The sequence below is a fragment of the Acinonyx jubatus genome, chromosome E2 (assembly GCF_027475565.1).
Source record: "Acinonyx jubatus isolate Ajub_Pintada_27869175 chromosome E2, VMU_Ajub_asm_v1.0, whole genome shotgun sequence".
Classification (NCBI taxonomy): Eukaryota; Metazoa; Chordata; class Mammalia; order Carnivora; family Felidae; genus Acinonyx; species Acinonyx jubatus.
The window spans coordinates 32473800-32488513 of record NC_069396.1 but is presented as its reverse complement, the minus strand read 5'-3'; positions in this window follow the sequence as shown (position 1 = coordinate 32488513).

Below are 14714 nucleotides of genomic sequence, written 5' to 3'. Positions count from 1 at the left end.
ATAGACATTAAAAAAAAAGATAGATTGGATAAAATCCAAGACTGGGAAGCATTTTGGAGAATCTAATGCCGCGTAGCACAATGAAGAGTGACTTGGGTGGCAGAACAGGGAGGGAGAGGTGGGGGTCAGGAAGGCCTCCGAGGAAGTGACCTTCACACCGAGTCAGGAATGAGGGGAAGGGGTCCGCCATGCCACGATCTGGGGACACGAGCATTCTGGGCCGAGGAGAGAGCAGTCGCAAACATCCTGAGGAGGGACGGGCTCGGAAAAGTGTGCTCCTTTTCCCTTTGCTTCCTCTCCTCCTCCTTATTCTACTTTCAGGAGGATTTGAGAAATTAAACACCTCCCTTTTTTTTGGATTGGGCTTTCTAGTTGAATGGGTAAAACGAATTGTGGAAGGTCCACGCAATGGAATACTACTCAACCGTAAAAAGGAATTAGACACCGATACTTGCAGTGAGGTGGCTGAATCTCGAAAGTCTTATGCTGAGTGAAAGAAGCCAGGACCAGGGCACCTGGAGGGGGGGGCTCAGTTAAGCGACCGACTCTTGATTTCGGCTCAGGTCATGATCTCACGGTGCGTGGGTTCGAGCCCCACATCAGGCTCTGTGCTCACAGCGTGGAGCCTACTTGGGATTCTGTCTCTCTCTCCCTCTCTCTCTGCCCCCTGCTCACCCTCTCTTTCTCAAAATAAATAAACTTAAAAAAAAAAAAGGGAGGAAGAAGAAGAAGCCAGAACCGAAAGAGTACACAGGGCATCATTCCACTTCTATAAAATTCTAGACAATGCAAACCAATCTATGGGGACAGAAAGCAAATTAGTGGTTGAATGGTTGCCTGGGGACAGAGGGGGAGGGAAGGAGAGACTGTCGAGGAGTCCAGGGAAACTTGTGGGGGTAATAGATATGTTCGTGTTCTTGACTGTCCTCGCGGTCGCACAGTTACATACACATTTCAAAACGGATCAGATTGTACACCTCACACATGTGTGGCTCGGTTTGCTTCAGTCGTATCTCCACAACGATGAAAAACGAGGTTTCTCATTTTGGAACATGTTGGAAATGTACGGTAGAGATAAGGAATTTAAAAAGACATTTAAATGGAAGTCGCCACTGTCGTATGTAAACACTCGACCCCTCTAAGGTCTTCGGGGCTCGGTCACGTTTGATCTGGGAACAAGTATTTGCTTGGGTAGTTCTGGGACTGGGGTTGGCACTGAGCCAACTACCTTGACCCTGGAAAAAGCATAAAGTTTTCCTGGTGTTTTGGAGTCGTCGTGACTTTTTTTCTGTGATTCTACCCAGAAACAAAAAGCCCTTTGAATGCCAGGTGCTAATCTAGTCTTGGAATTAGAGGCCCCATGGCTGGTGAGAGAGAGAAGGTTCGAGCCCCAGCAGCTGGTGCATCCAGATAGAGTTTCAGAATCTGAAGCTGGACCCACACTATTCACGCTGGCTTGTAGTTTGCTGACGGGAGGATTAGCTCAAGATGCCGCGACGCAGTTGTCAGGAAGGACCATCTCGGGGGAAGAACGAGGTTTCTCTTTCCAACCTGCCACGGACAGGTTACGAGAAAAACATGATGAAGAAGAAACACGCAACAGAAAACAGAGTCACACAAAATGTAAGCTCGAAGTTGTACCACCTCCAAATCGTTCTGGACTGCAGCTGCAAAGATTCTAATTCAGTATGTACACAGTGAGGGCCAGGGCCCTGCCTTTTCATCAACACCCTAGTTACACCGTAGTTGACTTTGACGTGGGTGTCCCAGAGTTCCCATTTTGGGACGCACTCACACAGACAGGGGAGGTGGGTCGGCGGTGGGGCTTTCTCGATCGGCGTGTCCTTGCGACCCTCTACAAGCTAAATCGAGGACCAGAAATTAAGCTGGGGGGTGCTTCCCTCTGTGTTCTTAGCTTCAGCAAAAGACCCTTTAATTTCCACAGACAAATCACTTTTTAAGGGGCTCGGGGGGTGCTCATAGATTCCTTAAGAGGGCAAGAGAATCAGGCTCAGCCTGTCTAGATCTGGTCTCCAGAAGAGCTCCTGAGGAGATATCCCTCTCACCAACGGAAGCAGTCCCAATGCTGACCCTGCAGAAGCTGGGTGCCATAGAAGCTTCTGGGTGTTGGCTGTAGTTCCCACTCCTGTGACGTCTTCAGCAGACTGGATTCCCTACAGGCCTTGGGTCCGGAGTCAAAGTCTTCGGCAGGGCATTTGGGGGCTGCTGCATAGCTGCAAGGGAGCCTGGGGGAATAGATGCCTGGCATTTTCAGCTTCTGTCTCAGGGGGATCTAACTCATGTAGTGGGGAGTTCCCTGAGCTTTGAGAACCAGAAGAATGTCAGGTGTCTTTATGACTTGTACGGCCCCATCCTGCACCTGAGACGTTCACCGCAATCTTTTTATTTTCCTGAACATCACAGGAGGTCCCCAGAACGGACGCTGGGGATGGCCGCAAGCTTTACTTCAGGCATCTAGGGCAGCAACAGCCCTTCTCGTGTTTATTTATTTTTGAGAGAGAGAGAGACAGAATGCAAGCGGAGGTGGGGCACAGAATCCGAAGCAGGCTCCAGGCTCCGAGCTGTCAGCGCAGAGCCCAGCGTGGGGCTCGAACTCGTGAACCACGAGATCGTGACCCGAGCCCAAGTCGGACGCCCCGCCGACTGAGCCACCCAGACGCCCCAGCAACAGCCCTTCAGTTGAGTTCCATCCTCTGCATTTGAATGGGGCTCTGCCTTCGTCATACCCCTTCCAGCTCAACCCAGCATGTTGGAGGATCCCTCAGAAAGACTCCTCAGGCACCATCCATCGGCCCTCAGCCACCTGCTGGAATGTTTTCGGAAAAAAAGGGAGGGAGAAGATAACCGCCACGGTCGCATCCTTGCCAGGACTCAGGCTTGGGGCTGAGCGCCGTACTCACATTAATTAGCTTCCTGAATCCCCCCAGGAACTCCGTAAAGCAGTTCCCATGTTTCCCATTTTACAGATGAGAAAACCGAGGCACTTGAGTAATTGCCCTGGAATCACAGGGGTTTGGAGCCACTGGGTGCCTCACGCCAGGTCTCATGACATCTTTATGAGAGGACAAAAGTAAACAAAACCAAGTGAAACAAAGTGATAACAAAAAAACGTCCTCGAGTTTTAGGAAGCCCAGGTGAGGAGGGGACTTGGGACAGGAGTTTGGAGTCCATGGCGTGGGCACAATCTGGACCTCTGTTTTGATTTAAGATAACAGAGCTGTGGTTGCTTTGTATTTTTTTTTTTTTATGGGTGGTCTTTAAATGCCTTTGATTTAGAACTGTGCAGCTGCTGAAGAGCTTTAAGTAAATCTACCCCCATGAATTAAACTCTCTGATTCTAGATGAGTTCCTTTTTTTTTAAGTTTATTTATTTATTTTGAGAGAGAGAGAGAGAGAAGGAGAGGGAGAGGGAGAGGGAGAGAGAATCCCAAGCAGGATCCACACGGTCAGTGCAGAGCCCGATGTGGGGTTCGATCCCACGAACTGTGAGATCATGACCTGAGCCAAAGTCAGACGCTCAACTGCCTGAGCCACCCAGGCGCCCCTCTAGATGAGCTCATGACGCAAGCTGGCAATCGAGACAAGTGCCCCCCACCCCAGCCCCCAACCCTGCCTTCGGTATGACTGAGTAGTTAAGACAGGCAGAAACTTCTGTTTCTTCTTTTTGCCCTGATGGCTGTAGTTGAAGAGTAGTATGGGTGTAGAAGAAAGAGCTATAGAATTGAGGAAAAGGGTGTTGGAGTTGAAACCCTTCTGCTCTGGTTACTGGTAGCAGGATCTTACCCCCAGGCTCGTAGGTGAGCTGGTGGAGCGTCATTATCCACGTAAATCACATGACTTCCTCTGTATAGTCACCTGTCTGGGGGTGTTGGCGAGGGTGCCCGACTGTTGGCTCCCCAAGGGCGGGACACATGGTAGGTGTTTAGTAAATATTTGTTGGATGAGTGGATCTGGGGAGAGACAGGCTGGTGAAGGGCATCTGTGCACGCTCTAAAATGCTGACGGATGTTAGCAGCCCCGTACTGTTACGAGAGAGAGTAGCATCTCAGCCTTCAGGTGCTCTCAGAAATAACCCGCGGTGGGAGGGGGACACCTGGGTGGGCAGTCGGGGAAGCGTCCGTCTTCGGCTCAGGTCATGATCTCGCGGTCCGTGAGTTCGAGCCCCGCGTCAGGCTCTGTGCTGGCAGCTGGGAGCCTGGAGGCTGCTTCGGATTCTGCGTCTCCCTCTCTCTCCGCCCCTCCCCTCCTCGTGCTCTCTCTCTCTCTCTCCAAAATAAATAAAAACATTTTTAAAAGTTAAAAAAAAAAAGAAAAGAAAAACAACCTGGGGATTTTGTTGGAATGCAGTGGGAGGTCGGCAGTGGGGCCTGGGGTTCCAGATGTTCTAACAAGCTCCCAGGCGATACAGGTGCCCCCGGGGCCCCGGACCGCCCTGCGTAGCGAGGGTGTTCAGTGAGCGGCCGGCAAATGTTAACGCCAAGCGTGGTAGGGATGGGGTGACGAAGACGAGATCTTCCAACAGGAGCGTGGCTCAGAGGTCCAGCTCGTCCAGCGTCCAGAAATGTCCCCGCTCCGGCACCGCACCTGTGAAGGAGCCAGAAGCTCATTCCCGTGTGCTCCTGCAGCATCGAGGGTGGCCTGGCCACGGTAGCTCGCGTTTGCCATATTTGGTGAAAATGTGGCTCTGGCTGCCCGTGACTCTGAGTCACCAGCGCGTGGCACCAGCATTAATAACCTCTAATACTTGTTAGACATGGTGTGTGTTGAGCGGCTGGTCCGCCCTTGACACGTCCTGTTGCCATTCCAGCAAAGGTGGCTGCTGCTGATTGTTTTATGAGACCCTTTCACATCTCCTGAGTCCGTTCTCTTGGCAATGACGTGGGTATCAGCTGTGTGGGCTCTGGAATGTTTACCCCAGATCCCGGACACCCGGGCTTTATTCCCACCTCTGCCCCTTTGCTGGAGGCAGGGGTTTCTCCTGGGGGCAATCTCCACCCTCGGGGACATTTGGCAGCCGGTGGGAACATTTTGGGTCGTCGTGGCTGGGGTGTGTTCCTGGCACATAGTGGAGTGGAGACGCAGATGCTGCCGAACAACGCCTGGGACAGTCCCCACTATAGTCACCGGCCGAAGATGTCATAGCGCTGAGGTTGAAGAAACCCTGGTGCAGAGGGCGCCACCTCCAGAGAATGCTTTTGCGTAGGCTTCTCGGCTGACTGCAGAGTGGGAGAAGAAAAAAAAAATCTCACGTTATTTTTCTTTCCTTTTTAATGTTTATTTATTTTTGAGAGAGCCAGAGACAGAGCATGAGCGGGGGAGGGGCAGAGGGCTCACAGACCCTCAAGGCGGGGCTCGAACCCGGGAACCGCGAGATCACGACCTGAGCGGAAGTCGGACGCGTAACCGACTGAGCCGCCCAGGTGCCCCGTCCGTGTGTTATTTTTCTAACTTTCAAGGCCAACAGCCTCTTGGGGCCGTGGGTTCAAACGAAGGCCGGTGGGAGTGAGCTCCCGGCCATCCCCGCACCTTACCCCTCTGCCTGGTACAGTGAGGGTGTTGTGGGTCCGGGGTGGGGGGGGCGTGGATTTTGGTTTTCCCGTCCAACACGTGGAGGGAGGAAGGGAGCCAAGAGCCCCGCTGGGTGTGTGCCTGTGCTGTCTATTTCAGACCTAGGCCCTGAGCGCTTTGGCCACTGCCCGTCTCTCTCTGGCTCGGATCAGCAGGAGGAAGCAAAGTGCTTAGAGCCACCTTGGCTGCAACAGCCAGACTTGGCTCCCCCCCCCCCCCCCCCCGCCCCCAAGACAGAAGAAGAAGAACGCACGCTAGACAACTCGTTTGGCAGAAAAACACCTTTTCCTCTCCAAAAGCCGAGGCACGCCTAATGAGGTGTGGCCTCCCTGGAGTAATTGAATTTGGAATGCCTCTCGGCAGCACGTGGGTCCCTCCAGCGGGAAGCTGCCCCGAACCCCTCCGGCAGCAGGCTCTGGGGGCTCTGCTCTCCTGCCAAGGCGCAGGAATAAAATGGGGCGGTGGGGGGAACCCTTGGGGATGGCCCGGCCAGCGCCAGGGACCCCCGGGGAAGGCTGTTTCACAGCACAAGGAAACGTCAGCGGGCAGGTGGCGGGCAGGTGCCAGGCAGGCGGCGTGTTGCATCCTGGAAATGGTTTCTTTGCTGCAAGCTCGTGCGGGAGGCAGAAGACGTTTATCACAGAGGCAGAGACGGGCGGGCCCCACGACGGGATGAGCCTTGATTCTGTCTCTGGCAGCCTTTTGCAGCGAGTGATAGGTGCCATCTGGGTCTGACTTGAGAAACGACCGTGCTGCAGGCGCTTCCATCCGCGCACCTTATTGATCGGCTGTGTCCCACCTCCCTGGAGGAAGGGGAGAGAAGGGAAAAACTCAGGGGCTGCAGTACAGCTCCCCCAGTGTGGTACTGGGGGCTGCGGCTGCCCCCTCCCCCCCATGGTGACAGTATACATGATGGTCCTTACGGCTTCCTCCCTCCGATCGCCATGCTGTGCCCCCACAGAGACAAGCCAGGTCTGCAGGCACAGTGACCTTTCAGAAAGATGCATGCGTCTTCTGATTTGTTTTCCTCATCAAAGTGGTGTGGCCGTGATTCCTTTTTCCACCCTTGATTCGCTGGGCCCGAAAGCCATTCATCTGGGGCGGAACACCTGAGGATCCCATTCATAAATAATCCTTTATTTTCTGGGTCCCCCCAGCCGTGGGGTGTGCGGGGAGATTTACACGCCTGGAGCCCACAGGCCACACTCACGGGGGAGAGCGCGTACCCGCTCCTCTGACTTGGCGTGTGGGATTAAACAGTCTGGATCAATATATTGCCATCAGCCCCGAGGGGACATGTTTACGGCATGTACATGAGAGTTAATAATGTAGAAGAGACAGGATCTGCCATCGGCCGCAACCGGGGCATAAAACCCATCTTCCAAGTAAAAACGTGAAGGCACTTTAGCAAAAGTTCTGTCTGTGGCTGTTCGGCCTGCAGAGAGAGAAAGGTCTGTGGAGGATAAGGCTGCCTGAAATGACTCAGGAGGGGTGAGTGGGGTGATGGGGAGAGGGGCCTTCCTGGCGATCGGGCTGTACAGCTGAGTGGCTAAGGGCCAGGTCAAGCGCCTCAGTTTCTGCAAGTCTCAGTCTATTAATGACCATAATGGTACCTGGCCTCGTAGGTTGTTGGAAGGATCTATTGGACTAATGTGTATAAAACGTGTAGCCCGTCCCTGGGGTTTAGCGATGGCTCTATGAATGTCAGGCGGGAGATGACGATGCCGTTGATGACGTTGCTGTTGGTGGCAAGGGATCACTTGATGCCTGGAAAGTACCAGATTACAAAGTAAAGTCACATGCCCTCACCTGACTCCTACTACCCTGTGTCAGGTAAGAAGCAGCCTCTTCTCCTACTTCAAAGCGTGCTTGGCGGCCAGGAGGCCAGGCAGAGCGGTCGCAGAATGCGCCCGCGGTGGGATGATTGTTTGAACTCCAGATCTGGTCTTGACCTCTGCCCTAGAGCCCTGTCCTTCGCTGCCCTGGCTTCCTCAGGCAGTCTGTTGGCCGTGGGGCCCCGAGGCTGTAACGTGGTTTTCGCGTTACGGCTAGCAAACTCTGGGTAAAGGACACTGGTCGCCGAAGTCGTCACTCAGCATTCTTGTTTGCGTGGTATTTTGGCCTTTGGATGGTCTGTGTCTTCATTCTGTTGTGTTCACCGAGTGTTGCCAATTCATGGTGAATATGGCAGGCGGGAGACCCCAAGCAGCCAGAGCCTGCGTGTGGAGGGAAGGTTGCCAATTCGGCAACTAGGATTCTGTGTACCCTTTTTTGGTCAATTAAAACCTTGTGTTTAACTCAGATCATCCCTTCATGGGGCCATCTGAGTCCGTAATAATCTCAATGGCTACATGTGCTGAGCCAGGCATTCACTGAAACGCTTTACAAGTACAATCTCAGTTATAGGCTTTGCAGCAGCCTTACAAAGAAGGCCCTTTTATATGGCAGCGTTCTTGGCTGCAATCAACCGAAGCCAACCTGCTATTCCAGAAGGACGGAGTTTATGGGAAGGACACTGGGGCTTCCAGAGTGGTTAGAGGGCTGAAACACAAGGCTGCGGCAAGGGGCAGGGGCGCGGTGGATCCCAGAGGACCAGGCAGCAGGGGAAGGCTGTTCCGTGTGCCGGCTCAGCTGACCAATCCCCTCGAGTCCACTCGATCAGGATATGCTGGGCTTACATCAAGACCTGCCATTTGGGGGGCCTGGCTGGCTCAGTCAATAGAGCATACGACTCTTGATCCTGGGGTTGTGAGTTCAAGGTCCATATTGGGTTCTAGTAGAGTTTACTAAATAAAAAAAAAAAAAAAGACTTGCCATTTGGCCGGGCCAGGGGAGGAACAAAAGATCTTGCCTTTCAAGCACCAATAATGCCCATTGGGGAGTCCCCAAAAGGAGTTTTGAATGTCGGTTGGTGGCGGGGAGGGCTGGATTCTCCGTAGCCCAACGTGGCAAATAACCACCACAGGAACCTTGATGGCCCCGTTGTACAGATGAATAAACTGAGGCTCAAAGGGTTGGGCAAATTGCCCAGTTTCCACAGGCATCCAATGGCAGAGCTGGGATTGGCCCTCAGAATTCTCCTCCTCCAGACACTAAGCTGCTAACCACTGAGCAGTCTGCCTCCCGTTAGGGGGACTTCCTTCCATCGATGAGGACGAGCTCAGGGCTGACCATCACACGATGGTCTACTCCAAGTGATCTGAGAGTAAGGAAATTTAGTAGCTCCCATTCTCAGAGTGGGTTAATCCAGAGCCTCAGTCATGACATCAGGGACCCGTGCCAGTCTCATTATAAAGCTGGGTCCCCTTGTGGCTACAGGGTGACAGTCACGGGCCTCAAGGATCCTTGCTCCCTCGTTCATGTCCCACTGGGGAAAGTGAGAGTAGGCTGTCCCCTCCTCTCTCTCTCTCTCTCAAGTACATGAAAGAACTTTCTCAGAAGCCTCTGGCAAACCTCTCCTGGAGTCTCACTGGCCAGAACTGGGTCACATGAGCACTACTAAAACACATGCTAGGTGTGATTAACCTCAGACCTGTCCCTGGAGATGGCAGCAAACCCCAAACTGCATGGCCTTTCCCAGATGACGGAGGACAGATACAGATATTAGGGAGTTGCCCATGGTCCACTAAAGGGAATAGCAATGCATTTAAATATCCATTATTTATAACGAGGACCCAGGCTGGTGACTAGATTTCCCATACTGATACCTGTGATCAGGTTTATCTCCTTCTCTAGTTAATAAATGCTTTCGCTACACAGCAGCGGTATAAAAAGAACGAAGATACATTATTTGTTCATTGTTCTTTCCAGCCCGGACTTTAGAATCCGACCAGTCTATGGCTCGCACATTCTCTCACAGACACCCCGCCCTGGAGCTCTCCTAGCCACCTCTCATTGCCTTTACAGGCTCGTTTTATTTGTCAACGTCGTTTTAGAACACAGCTTGCCTCCCAGTGCAGTCACTGGTGCCATCCATGAGGAAGGGTGGTTTGGAGGAAGGGGGAAGGTAGGGCAGAGAAGAAACTTCGCCGAAGGCATGACATCTCCCCGGTGGAGAGACTTCTCAGAGCGGATTGCGCCGTTCGTCGGGGTGCTGTGGGTTGCAAGTGACAAAGGTCCAAGTGGACCCTGTGTAAGGAGGAGAGGGACTGAGTAGGGGCTGGAGCACCTCGGCAAAGGTGCAGGTAGACTTCAGGAACCAGTGACACGAGGGGCTCACGAGGCCTCCCCACACATTCCCCTCTCGTTCTGCTTCTCACTGTCCTTCCTGTCCACTAGACCAGCTTCCTCCACTTCTGACATGCCCTCATGGACAGAAATGCGGCTGCCTGGAACGCTCTCTGCCTTATTCCAAGATATTAGATGCTTTTTTTGTTTTTTTAAGAGAGAGAGAGAGAGAGAGAGAAGGAGAAAACCCCAACCTGAGACAAAAATCAAGAGTCAGACGCGCAACTGACTGAGCCACCCAGGCGCCCCTTTTTCAGTTTTCATTTCAAGGATCCCTGAAAGGGCTGTCTGTGGTCCAGTGTGGCTCAGTGCCAATCCCTGGCCAGTCACCTATGGTCAGGAGTCACGCAGTACTTACAAAGTGATTCCCAGTGGGGAGTGGGGCAGTTCCAGGAGGGTGGTCCCATGGATTCCATCACAACTATCTTAGTGGCATTGAGGGGAGGGTGGGGGAAGGGAACTTCCTTTGTGAGTCTGGGGACTTTGGCTCTGCCTGGAATTTCCCAAGGAGACTCAAGTCCTCTCTCATCTCACCTCTTCCTCTGGAGGATTCTCCGGAAGCTGCTGGATCCCTCAGGAAATGGTGGTTGACAGAGCTGGACAAATGGACGCAGCACAGTCCCCGCCCTCAAGGAGACTAGAGACTGGTCAGGGAGACGGATGCGCTCACAACTTCGGAGCCTTCACCGGGACTCCTGGGGACGTCAGCTGTGACACTCACCAGGCATCATGGCAGTTTCCTGCACGGGGGCTTCTGCAGAATCTCTGCCACGTCCCAGACTTGGCTCTGTGCCGCCGTGGCAGGTAAGTGATGGGATGAATACCCGCCCCCTCCCCCCGCCCCCATTCAAGGCAGAACCAGAATTGCCAGAGAGAGGTACAAACTGGCTGCCTGTGAGAGGGGAGCCGGGGACTGGGGAGGCCATCACAGATGTGGCCCGCACCGAGCTGTGGCTGTGCCACAAGGGGCCAATAGATGGGAAGAAATGGCCACTGAGAGGAGGTGAGGTGGGAGGGCAGCTCCTCCTGAACGGCTCTGCAGGCTTCTCGGTGTTTCTGTCCCCGGTCTGGGCTCTGACAACCCAACGTACTCCCCAGAACGCTATCTGAATCACAGCGATCAAACCCGAGTTGTCCCTAAGATCCAACATCTGCCTGTATATGCCGCGCCTTCCGGGTGCTCTGGGTATTTCCAACCAGCCAGTCCTACTCATCTTCACGATGGGTACCAGTCTGTGGCACTTTGTCACAGCAGGCTGGACCGACCAAGACAGCGCAGATTGCAGAGGCTGCTGCCTTTCCATTGGGCTTTCAGAGAGAGGCCCTCAAGATCCCCCCCCCCCCCGAGGCTGGCCTGCTCCTGAATAGGGATGAGACATGCTTTTATAACTGGTGTCAGAACTGGCCAGGAGCAAGAAGTTGGAACTGAGCCCCAGTTTCCCATGGGGACCTGGAACCAGTGAAGCTTATAGGAGAAGGAGGGCTGGATGACAGAGGAACCAGTCAAGGTGTGTGTGGAAAACCACCTAAGCCGCAGGGTGAACCAGGTGAGCGGGTTTGCTTCTGAAGGACTGAACCCTGGTGGGCCTTCTGCAGAATGGCGACACTGTGGGGATGGCCCCAGGACGGCAAAACATGATCCCAGCAGCCAGAGTGCCCCCCCCCCAACCCCCGCCCCTGGGGAACTGAAGTCAGGAGCCAGGGTGACAAGGGACAAGCATGAACCTGGGCTTTATACCCAAATATTTTAGAAGGTTTGGTAGGACAAATCAAGGCCAAGGTGAGGCTATGAATGAACCCTGTTTCCTATTCCACATAGATTTTCTTTCATTTATTTTTGGTTTTCATTCAGGTGTTTTGCTGGTTTGTTTACTTTCAGGGAAGCCACGGTTTCCCAGCAGGGTTCACGGGACCCTCGAAGGATGAGGATTTCTAAAGAAAGGTCCTAAATTTCTCATCTAGGGGCTTTCCGCTTCTGAAAGTATGACCCGCTCTTAAAAGAACACATTTTATAGCAGGATCTGGGACACATGGACACGCACATCACTGAAACAAGGGTTTCAAAAGCCAAAACTGGCCCAGAATAGAGGTGGAACAGTCTTAGCATCGTGGTGCTCAGAGAGTGGTCCCGGACCAGCAGCAGGTGTTGCCCGGGATCTTGTTGGAGAGGCGGACTCCCAGGCCCCACCCCACATATGCTCTATGGGGGGTTCTTGGAACGTTACCAAGACTTCCATGTGATTCTGATACATTCTAAAGCTTGAGAACCACTGCATTGTCATATAATATACTATGCTATTCTAATCTATTAATGAAAAAAACCTTTATTTTTTAAAAGTTTATTTTGAGACGGGGGGAATGAGTGGGGGAAGGGCAGAGAAAGAGAGGGAGAGAGAGAATCCCAAGCAGGTTCCATGCTGTCTGCGCAGAGCCCGACGTGGGGCTTGAACTGATGAACTAGGAGATCATGACCTGAGCTGAAACTGAGAGTCAGACGCTTAACCAACTGAGCCACCCAGGCGCCCTGGAAAAAACACCTTATTTTTAAGCTACAAGTTTGGGGGTAGTCTAAAGGCTACCTAAAAAACCGTCTGAGGCTCTGCGTGGGCTCCCACCTGCTTCCCTTTCCAAGTTCATCTCGTACTATCTGCCCCTGACAACCTTGCTCTAGCCAGCCCGCCTCCTTTCTGCTTCTCAAACTCAGCCCTTTCTAGAAGCTCCTGAACCTCTGCCATGTTGCACCCCTGCTGAGATCCTCTCCCTGCGGCTCTCACAGGACTTGTTCGTGCTCTAGAAGGAGCCGTGACTTAGATGCTCTTCCTCAGGGAGACTGCCCTGGCCAGTCTGTTTCCTTTTTGGTAGAGCCCTTAACACAGCGGATACCTGTCTGCCTCCCGTTGAAGGTAAGCTGTGTGGAACAATGCCTGGCATATAGTAGGTCTTCAGTAAATATTTGTCGAAGGAAAGAATGGATTAATACCTTTCAATCCGACGGACCTGGTGGAACACCTCATGATCACCCGGGGAGCATCTTCAATCCACAAAGCCCCGCTCCCCCTCTGCGGTGTGGTTCTTTGGGGATGATATGGAGAATCCCCTGTCCCGATTCCTGGCTTCCCCTGTCCTCCACCATTCTTCGTATGCAATATCTGAACCAGGAAAATATAGAGGGAGTAGCACCAGACTCAAAGTTAGGGCACAAGGGTTACACAGAGTTCAGTCCGGCCTGGCCATTTGACCTTGGGCAGGTCTCTGAGTGCCTTTAGGCCCAGGGCAGTTGGGGTCACAAACCTGCTTATAAGAGTCGTCAAGAGTGAGATAGGAGAGAACTTAGGAACATGCCTCGTATTACGAAGGACTCACAAGCTTCCCACCTGAGGTGTTGACCCATAGGCCGCATGTGCGACACAGAGACACAAGACCCCCAAGGAAGCCTCCGGAGCGTGGGCATACAAGTCCATGGTGGGGGCCCGCAGACGTGAAAATACTACCAGTGGTCTTGTGAAGAGTCCCTGAGCCTCAGGGTCTAAAAGACGGCTTTGCTGATTTGCATAAGGATTTGCAGAGCCTTTGCAAGTCATTGGAGGCAGATGGGAATACATCAGGATCCATAATACTCTGGCCACCATGCTTGGCCCCTTCACCTTCAAGGCCTCCCTGCTGGAGCCCAGCCTGGAAAAATGGCGGGTTGGGCTTCCCCTGGGGGCTCCCGCGGCCGCCCCCTCCTTCCAGAAGCGAGTATGGGGGCTTCCGAGGCACTCCAGTGCCACGCTGCCTGATGGATGGCAGGCCTGAAGCGTGACTGAGCTTTCACAGTGGAAACCATTAAAGGGTATTCTCCTTTTAATTCTTTGTGGTCGTTCTCACTCCTTCCTCGGAGAAACCTCTGATTTTTCACTTGCGAGACGCTTGGCTGCGCTTGTCATACCCTAAAAGGTGATTTCAGTTCTCTGATGCCAGGGAACCTTTTCCGCTGATCAAAACACAGCTGCAGAGGCCCGTGTGATCTGCTAATGGGCACCCCAACTCTGGGGTATGTCTCTCCATACCTGGGAAAATAGATATAATTAGGATAACGGATATCATATGTATATGCAAATGCAGCAGGTAGAAATGGCTAGCAGTGAGACAGGGCTTGACTTTGCCAAATCCCATCAGGCCGGCGGTGCAGGTTAACCCGCGGCGACACCATCAGGCACCGGTGCCCGCCCCAGAACCAGCTCAGGTTCTATCATCCCTCTCTCTCCCCCGGCCTGGACCCCTCCTGCAAATTATGTGTCCTGTCCACATAAAAATAGATCGCTCCAGCTCCTATGAGGCCGCAGGGATCCCTGCATCCCAGAGAAAGTGAGGAAGAGAGGGACAAGAAGAGAGCTAGCTCTCTTCCCTGTTTGGCCTTTAAGAAGGCTTCTGTCCCCAGAGTGGTGGCGACCGGACCAAAGGGGACCTGGCCAATCATTGCTGAACCCGAGCTGCCTGTTTCAAAAAGGCTCACCTCGTTAGGAGGGCCTGGAGGTCCGGTGACTTACCTCTCTGGGCCTTGGGTTCGTCGCCCTAAAATGGGCAAAATAATACCACCTGGCTCAAAGGGCCTGGTAAGCCGTAAGCCTCAGCTAATGTGATCCTCTACCGTGGGTTCGTGGCGGGATGAAGGCAGTATACTCTCCACTGTGTCCTTCCGTCTGCGTGCTCTGGGATAAGTCACTTTACCTCTCCCAGCCTCAGTGTCTCCATCTGTAAAATGGGCGAATATCACCTACTTTCCTGGGCTACGGGAGGGTCACATAGACAGTGGATGGGTGACGTGGTTTCGCATAACAGAAAACGACAGAAACTAGTTGTACATGTGGAGGATGAATGTGTTCTGGGAGCCCCGAGCCTGTTGTGATGGGGAGAGC